The sequence below is a fragment of the Heterodontus francisci genome, unplaced genomic scaffold (assembly GCF_036365525.1).
Source record: "Heterodontus francisci isolate sHetFra1 unplaced genomic scaffold, sHetFra1.hap1 HAP1_SCAFFOLD_43, whole genome shotgun sequence".
NCBI classification, from domain to species: domain Eukaryota; kingdom Metazoa; phylum Chordata; class Chondrichthyes; order Heterodontiformes; family Heterodontidae; genus Heterodontus; species Heterodontus francisci.
Genome location: NW_027141852.1, coordinates 9,427,727 through 9,437,106, shown reverse-complemented (window position 1 = coordinate 9,437,106; position 9,380 = coordinate 9,427,727). Strand labels below are relative to the sequence as shown.

Genomic DNA, 9,380 nt, shown 5'->3' with positions numbered 1-9,380 from the left:
CCTCTACACGGCACGTTAGTACTGAACACAAAATGGCTCCTTTGGTCATGTGTTAATTATAAAATGGCTTTCTTGACCTTGTTAGTTATTGCAATGGATACATTATAAAAATGGTCAAATTAAACTAAGATCGAACTACCCAAGCTTACCTGCATCCTCCAGTCCTCTGGCAACATTCCCATATTTAAGGAGGATTGAAAGATTGTGGTTCGAGTCTCTGATATTTCCACCCTTACTTCCCTCAGCAACCCAGGCTGCAGCCCATTCAAACTGGGTGACTTTTCTACTGTGAGAGCTGCCAACCTTGTAATTGTCTCCACTTTATCTATTTTCATCCTGTCCAATTTCTTCACTTCCTCCTCCTTTACTGTGACATTTGCAGCATCTGCTTATTTTGTGATACTTAATTAGTGCCTCAGCCACACCCTCTGCCTCCACAGGATCTCCTAATTGACCCACCCTTTCATTGACTGTCCATATGTTGGTAAAAGACTTCAGTGTTCCCAGTTATGTGACCTGCTAATCTTTTGTCATACATTCTCTTGCTGATCTCATTTCCTTTTTCAGCTCTCCTCTGTACTTTCTGTATTCTGCTTGTTTCTCTACTGCATATGAATCCTCACATGATTTCGATGTGAATGATTTTTGAACTATTTTGTAAAAGGATTTAGTTTTGTAAATTTCTCCCTAGCTCCCCTCATGGTCAGGCAGAAAGTTTAACTGCTGTGTTTTCAAACAGCAACAGCTTTATTTGAAAAGCCATTGTGACAGGATTCCGGGTTTTAATCCAGTCACAAATCTGGTTCTGATGTCTTGTGGATCCAGCTGTCACATGACCTGTCAGAGGATGACCTCATAATTGACCCAGTCATGGAGCTGTGGGTTGATGTTTAAATTGTTGCAAAATAATTTTCCAGAAGGACAATCAAAATGAATCGATATATAAAAGGTAGATTTTGTGAATTTGTGCTCCCAGTGGAAATTCCTGCAGAGTCTGCTGGTTTTCATATCCCCAATTCCGCACAGGAAGCTCTGTGCTCAGAGTCTGTATTCATTACATCAACATTATACAGAATCATTTCATGGGAGACGCCAGTGTGAATTGTAAACAGGTGGTTCAGTTTTAACTTTCAAATTAACACAGAAGCAAAATACTGCAGATGCTGGAAATCTGAAATAAAAACAGAAAATGCTGGAAATACTCAGCAGGTCTGGCAGCATCTGTGGAGAGAGAAACAGAGTTAACGTTTGTGGTCTGTGACCTTTCATCAGAACTGGGCTGAAATTGTCTGAGTGCCAAGTGGCCTCTTTCTGTGCCTTAAACTTTCTATGAGTCTAAGATTCTATGAGATTCTGGAATCAATTTCAGGGTCGATGACATTGCACTCTGTAAGGATAGGAAGATGGAGATTATTAAGTACAGTGCAAGAATATAGATGCTTTTACATTATTTTAATCAAAATTGATTGAAATTTTGTGCTCACGAATCCTATCTTTTGATCACAATGACACTGATAACAATGGAAAAAGCAAGACTTGCATTTCACGACCACAGGACGTTGCAAAGTCTTTTACAGCCAATGAAGGACTTTCCAAGTGTAATCACTGTAGTCATGTAGGAAACATGGTGGCCAATGTGCGCACAGCAAGCTCCCAGAAACAACAATGTGATAAAAACAAGATAATCTGTTTTTAAATGATGTTGATTCAGGGTTAAACAATGACCAGCATCCCAGAAATAATTCCCCTTCTATTCTCTGAAATAGTGCCATGGTACCTTTAACATCCACCTGAGAGGGCAGAGGGATCCTCAGTTTTCTGTCTCACCTGAAAAACAGCATTTCTGATAGTGCAGCACTGCCTTAGTACTGTACTGGAGTGTCAGCCATTTTTAAAGGGCTGTTAGTCCTACTGGAAAATATTTAAAGGAAGATTAAATGAAATGAAATAAATACATTGCTTTTGCCTCTCTCCCATCCCCCCAATAACAGTTAAATTAATCATTTGCCCTTCCCTCCGAAAACCTACCTTTACCATCTGACCTTCCGCCCAAAACTGCACAAACTGTAAATTTAACCATTCCCACCATCCCCTACACCCATGACATTAATTTGACTCCTTCCCCCCTCCCCCACACTGAGAAACCTACCTTCTCCCCCCTCCCCACCAGTGTTGCACCTCATTTCCCCGGATGGGGCTCCGAAGGCACGGCAATGCCGGCCACTGGGCTGAAGATCACAGTGGGATATCAGGAAGTGATGGGATAATAATTAATGCAGGTTTGTGGTCCCGTTGCCGAGCGGTGGGGGTCCCCCACAAGGCCTCGCCGTCGCCGGCAATATCGAGCCAGGCCCTGCCGGCGTTGAGGTCCGTGGCGGGCCTCATACGGAGCCATCTTCAGGCGGCTCCCACCCCACCCCCACCAGAGATCTCGACATCGAGGGCTCTATAGAATCCAGCCCATTGTTTCTGTCAATCTCAACTCCACAAGGATTTGTCTGTGAATTGTAGAAAAATTAAAGCTCCATAAGCTTTTGATAAAAGGGGTTTCAAATCCATTTCCAAACAAATGATAGTTCTCATTGTATCTAGAACATGTTTTCTTACATTCAAACATACCAATTAGGAGCAGGAGTAGACCACTCGGCCCCTCGAGCCTGCTCCACCATTCAATAAGATCATGGCTGATCTGATTGTAACCTCAACTCCACATTCCCATCTGCCCCCGATAGCCTTTCACCCCCTTGTTTATCAAGAATCTATCTACCTCTATCTTAAAATATTTCAGAATTTCTGTCGTTCAGCAACTCTCACTTTATTTCCTGGATTTCACCTAAAAAATGTATTTCCACACTTTGGATATCCTGTACTATATTAATGTTTTTTTCTCTCTCGGGATCTCCCTTTAATTATATTCAGTGCTGGTATTTTACTGCCACACACTGACTGAAAGTGTCCCATCTTTCTGCAAGAAAAACTCTCAGCTTCTTTGGCGAGGCAGTTTTCCCACTTGTGTCTCTCTCGGCCACACCTACTGCAATTGATTGCAGCTACCACTAGATGCTCTTCCCGTCTTTCTTGTCTTTTACCACTAATTTTTCCTTTTGCTTTCTTAACAAATTCAATTGAGTCTGCAACTCTCGAGATCAGACTCTCCCTGTCCCCTCGGACAACAGATTGGTTAAACTTTCTAACCTCTGCTTGGCTGCTCAATTGATACTCTTTCGTTAATGTGAGATCAGCCCTGGACTGTAGATGATCTGAAAGGGTGTTGTCTAATACCCCGAACACAATCCTGTCTCCATTCAGCTCTTCTCTTAAGTTGCCGTATTCACAATCCTCCGTGAGATTGTACAAGTCATTGATAAATGAGTGAATACTCTCCCCTTTCTGTTTTGTACGCTTATTAAATTCAAAGTGATTCCTGACAATGCAGCTGCCAGCCGACGTCATCAAAGCGCTCCAAGCTGCGCACATGCACAAACACTCTCCTGCGCTCTGAGATGCTGTGCATGCTCAGCCTACGTCTTCCAGGACGAAGTGGCGCATGCGCGGGAAAACTCTCTACCACCTCTCAGCCACTCACTCCAGGCCGCTCACTGCCCGCTCCTCGCTACCCCGCTCCCCCGCCCTCCGGCCGCTTGCTACCCCCCCACCCCCGCACTGCCCTCTCTCCGTCCACTCACGCCCCGCTTCCCCCCCACGTCACTCCAGACACTAGCTCCAAGCCATGCTGCTTCCCTCCTCTCGGCCTCTCGCTCCAATATTCGATCATTCTTCACCGCACCACCCGATAAAGCAAGGCGAGCCTCGAGGGGTGATGGGGCAATGTTGGAGCGAGTGGCCGAGAGGAGGGAAGTGGCAGAGCCCATGGCCTGGAGTGAGAGCAGCCAGAGAGCAGGATGGGGGTGGTGGCGGGTGATGCGGGGAGTGAGCAGTCAGAGAGTGGGATGGGGGGAAGCGGGGAATGATCGTCTGGAGAATGGGATGGCACTGTTTAGAGGGGATTTGAGGAAAAAATGTATCGCCTCGAGGGTGGTTGGAATCTGGAACACATTGCCTGAAGGAGTGGTAGAGGCAGGAACCCTCACAACATTTAAGAAGTATCTAGATGAGCACTCAAAACGCCACAGAATACAAGGCTACGGCCACGTGCTGGAAAATGGAATGAGAATAGATAGGTACTTGATGGCCGGCACGGACACGATGGCCGAAGGGCCTGTTTCTGTGCTGTATAACTCTATGACTCTATGAAACCTCACTGAATTACAGAGGGTGTGCAGCACTGTCAGAGGTGCTGTCCTTCTGATGAGACTTCAAACAGCGCAACGTTCTCCGAGTATCAACCAAAACATGTCCATTGTGTAGATATGTGCCATATTTGCTTATGAAATGACAGTCACTGCTCCGAAAGTAATTCACTTTAGGTGAATTAAGATGACTTGGTACTATATAACTGGCGAATGCACAAGAAGGAGCGGGGGACTGTTGGGGGTGGGACGGAGGCGGCGATGGCAACCTTTGAGGGGATTTTTGGGTCGAAGTTGTTTTCTGTGATAAATTGAGTAGCTCCATCTTTAAGCCTGGCAGCTGCCTGAATGTCACAGACAGTGACGTTTCAGTGGAAGAGGCTGCATTTGCGCATGTACCAGTACAGCGTCACCTGGTGGTTGCGTTGTCAGCAAATGCAGCGTTTAAACTTTGGCTCCACGATGACATTTTTTTCCTCAATTTAAATATGTCTTGAGTGCCTTAATAACTTCTTCACATGTAGCCTTCTGTTCTTCATGAGGATGTTGCCTGCACACTCCCTTCATTGCAGACAATAGCGTACTGACCTGTTCCATGTCTGGCTTCTGCACGAGACCCGATGCAGTACGATACCTTGCAAACCTCTGGAACCATCTCGGCCAGTCCTCGGCTTGGTCCAGTCCAGTGACCTGTTCAAAGGTACAGGCAAAGATTTCTCCATCTTTGCTTTGGTTTACTGTGGCCCCCAATTAATATTTTGATATCTGTCAAGGCTTAGTACAGAATTTATAAGAATCTGACGGTTAAAATAACCTGAGTTTACTCTGCACATCTTGCATTGAAGGTTTCATCTACAACTCTCCATGAGGTGCCGTACAGATTATATTACAGCACTTCCTGTGATGATGCACATAGTCTATTTATATAATCTGCCCAGTAACAACCCAATGTCCACTCTTATATTATTGTACAGATGTGAGAAAAGCTGAGGATGGGAATGGAATGTCTGAATGAAGATTTCATGATGCTGATGATGGAAATGAGGCTGATCTGTTCCCCATTCCACAATCCCTCTTTATTTCTGTGCATGTTTCTCGATGCTGTTTCAACCAAATTGAAAAAGAATCACAAATCCTCCTCTGGAGCCTCAGGTATCCATTAAGGAAAGGCATGGTGGCCAAGTGGTAAGGCGTCAGTTTCGTAAACTGAAGATCACGGGTTCAATCCCTGTCCGTGCCTTATGATTAGTTTCTAACTTTAAATGTGATGTTTCCAGAAAAGATGGCTGTTGCATTAGTTTCGGCCATCTGGAAATCAGTGTCATGTTATACTTTATTCTGGACACTGGGAAGAACATGAGGTGTTGCCACATGGTTCCTCGAGCCTTCTCTGCCATTGATGGAGTGAAAATAACTGAGGTCCAAGCACAGAACCTTATTACTGTGCATTTGCTTGATATTTAACAGAGCTATTCTATTAATCCCACATCCCGCTCTCCTGTCCTTTCCCCCATTGCCCTGTTAGATTTTCCATGTCAGGTATATATCCAATTCCATTTAGAGTTAACATTGAATCTGCTTCCACTGACCTTTCAGGATTGCATTCCAGACCAGAACAACACACTGCTGAAAAAACAATCTCCTCATCACAACTCGAATTCTTTTGTCAATTCCTTTAAATGTGTTTCCTCTGGTTACTGACCCTTCTGTCACTGGCAACACTTTCTCGTTCTTTACTCTATCAAAACTCTTCAGGATTTGCATTTCCTGCTGCCTTTGCTGATATAACAAGGCTGAGCACACATCACCAAAAGGAATATGATTGGCTCTGAATCACATTTATCCTTCCTGTCAATCTGATGTGGACCTTGTATTTTCCCGGAACCAAACAACCTGAGCAACAAGTGTGGGTTCCAGTGATTCCCACTGCTCTTAGAGAGAGAGGATGTGATAATGAGCCAGATAGAAGAAAGGAGTGAGATAGAGAGTAAAATAGCCCTGGTCTGTTTCTACTAACCCCCGGCCCCCTACTTAAAATGGCATCATTTTCTCCTGCCTCTCCACATTCTCATCCATTGATTAATGCAATCCTTTCATCTGGAACATAGAACATAGAACAGTACAGCACAGTACAAGCCCGTCGGCCCACTATGTTGTGCCGAACCTTTAACCTACCCTAAGATCAAACTACCTACATACCCTTCATTCTATTATCATCCATGTACCTATCCAAGAGTCACTTAAATGTCCCTAATGTATCTGCTTCTACTACCACCGCTGGCAGTGCACCCACCACTCTCTGTGTAAAGAACCTACCTCTGACATCTCCCCGAGACCTTCCTCCATCACCTTAAAATTATGCCCCCTGGTGATAGCCCTTTCTGCCCTGGGAAAATGTCTCTGGCTATCCACTCTATCTATGCCTCTCATATTCTTGTACCCCTCTATCAAGTCACCTCTCATCCTTCTTCGTTCCAATGAGAAAAGCCCTAGCACCCTCAACCTTTCTTCGTAAAACATACCCTCCAGTCCAGGCAGCATCCTGGTAAATCTCCTCTGCACCCTCTCTAAAGCTTCCACATCCTTCCGATAATGAGGCGACCAGAACTGAACACAATATTCCAAGTGTGGTCTAACCAGGGCTTTATAGAGCTGCAGCATAACCTCGCGGCTCTTAAACTCAATCCCCCTGTTAATGAAAGCCAACACACCGTACGCCTTCTTAACAACCCTATCAACTTGGGTGGCAACTTTGAGTGATCTATGGACATGGACCCCAAGATCCCTCTGTTCCTCCACACTCCCAAGCATCCTGTCTTTAAGCCTGTATTCTGCATTCAAATTCGACCTTCCAAAATGAATCACTTCACACTTTTCCAGGTTGAACTCCATCTGTCCCTTTAATTCCTGTTTCCTAATCCATTGATGTTTCACAATGTACTGAACTGTCCCAATCCATTGATATAACTCAGTCTATAGAATTTCCCAATCCACTGATATTTTCCAGTCCATTGACTTTCCCAATCCATTAATGGTTCCTGACCATTGACATTCCCAATCCATTTATATTGCCTGTGATTTCAAAGCAACTGTGGAATACAAATAGTATCAGTATTATCAGATACATCGAGACGAGGTGCAATAGCCAAGTGGACAGATGTTGGGTTTATAAAGAAAAAAGCACTGGCTCGATATTTGTCCAGTCTATCACTGGATCTGAACTCTCAACCGACTGTATTTCTGTGGGTCTGCTGACTTGTATATGTGAAGAACCATTGGATGTTTCTCAATCCTCTGACTTTTCTCATTCTTGTGCCATATTTGTTCCTTTGGGTTCACCAGTGAAGAAAATTATTCCCTTTTACATTTGGTGAAGACTTTCATAACCTCACATCCTTGTGTCTCACCATCTCAGGTCAAACCCCCTACAGAAACTTTAAACATTTAACTATTCTGCTGGAAACATTTTCAAGGGCGCAGCCATTCCTTCATTACGCTTCCTTCTTTGACATGTGATTGACAAATATGTGTGTAATGGAGAGAGAGAGTGAAAAAAAAGAGAGAGAGTGCGATAGAAAGTTAGAGAACCAGCTAAAGACAGATAGAGAGAGAGAGAGGCAGAGAGAGGTAAAGCGATAGACAGAAAGAGAGAGAGAGAGAGAGAGAGAGAAGGAGAGAGAGTCATTGAGTCCTGGAGTTACTACAGTACAGGAAGTCATTTTGCCCATCAAGCCCATGTAAATCAATCCATTCAGTCCCATTCCCCCGCTCTATCCCCATAGCCCTGTAAGTTATCTAAACCTGTCATATTTATTATAATCTTGTACATGTCTATCAAATCTCCCCTCAATCTCCTTTGCTGCAAGGAGAACAACCCCAGCTTCTCCAACCTAACCTTACAGCTAAAATCCCTCATGTCTGGAACCATTCTGTTAAATCTCCTCCACCCTCTCAAGAACACTCACATGCCTCCAAAAGTGTGTTGACTAGAACTGGATGCAATTCTCTGGTTGTGGCCCAACTAGAAATTTATGCAGGTTCAGCATAACTTCCCTACTTTTGTAGTCAGTACCTCTATTGATGAAGCCAAGATCCCATATGCTTTGCTAACTACTTTCTCAATGTGTCCTGCCACCTTCAAAGAACTATGCATATGAATCCCCAGGTTTTTATTCCGAAAAATATGCTTTATTCATATAAATCTGTAAAAAATGCATTCTACAACAGTTCAAAACAGCACCAAGTTGACATTCCAAAAAGTGCAAAGGAAATCAGTTTTCTTCAATACAGGAGTGAGTTGCCTCACAACCCTTCCATTCCATTTTACCTGACATAGACATTTTACAGCAAACCCATATCTGGTGTCTACAGCACAAGGGGTTTCCAATGGGTCCAGCTGCCCAGTTCACTATGGCGGGGGGACCTTACACAGCGGTCTTTCCCCATTGAGCCTTTGCAGTGGCTACCCCAAGCTTTAGTGCGTCCCTCAGCACGTAGTCCTGGACCTTGGAATGTGCCAGTCTGCAACACTCAGTCGTGGACAACATTTTGCGCTGGAAGACCAGCAAGTTTAGGGCAGACCAAAGAGTGTCTATCACCAAATTGATGGTCCTCCAGCAGCAGTTGATGTTTATCTCGGTGTGCATCCCTGGGAACAGCCCGGAGAGCACAGACTCCTGTGTTACAGAGCTACTTGGGATGAACCTCGACAAAAACCACAGCATCTCTTTCCACACCTGCTTTGCAAAGACACATTCCAGAAGGAGGTGGGCAACTGTCTCTTCCCCACCTACTCAGCAGAGATGACATCTGTTATTGAAGCAAAAAGCAGAACCGACCTGATGCACAACATGAAACCAGCAGCCAGAACATTATATGACTTGAAATTAGCCAAGGCAGTTGTGCAAAAGACAGTGAGACACTGCGCAAATAAACACTGGACAAAATCACAAATGTAACAATGCTTTCAAAAGCAAATCTCCCGAGTATGCTCACACTCGTCAAGCAGAGGTGACTTTGCTGGCTCAGGCACGTTTGCAGGATGGAAGATGACACATTCCCAAGGGTATTCTGTATGGGGAGGTAGCCGGAGACAGAAGACCAGTTGGATGCCCAAAGACCCACTTCAAG

At 44.5% G+C, this 9,380-nt stretch overlaps 1 non-coding gene across 1 annotated transcript; it reads left to right on the top strand.

Annotated features, from left to right (window-relative positions):
• Positions 1-5,418: 5,418 nt before the first annotated feature.
• trnat-cgu (transfer RNA threonine (anticodon CGU)) lies at positions 5,419-5,490 on the top strand. The gene has a single exon. It is a non-coding gene; the product is annotated as a tRNA-Thr (tRNA).
• Positions 5,491-9,380: the final 3,890 nt, after the last annotated feature.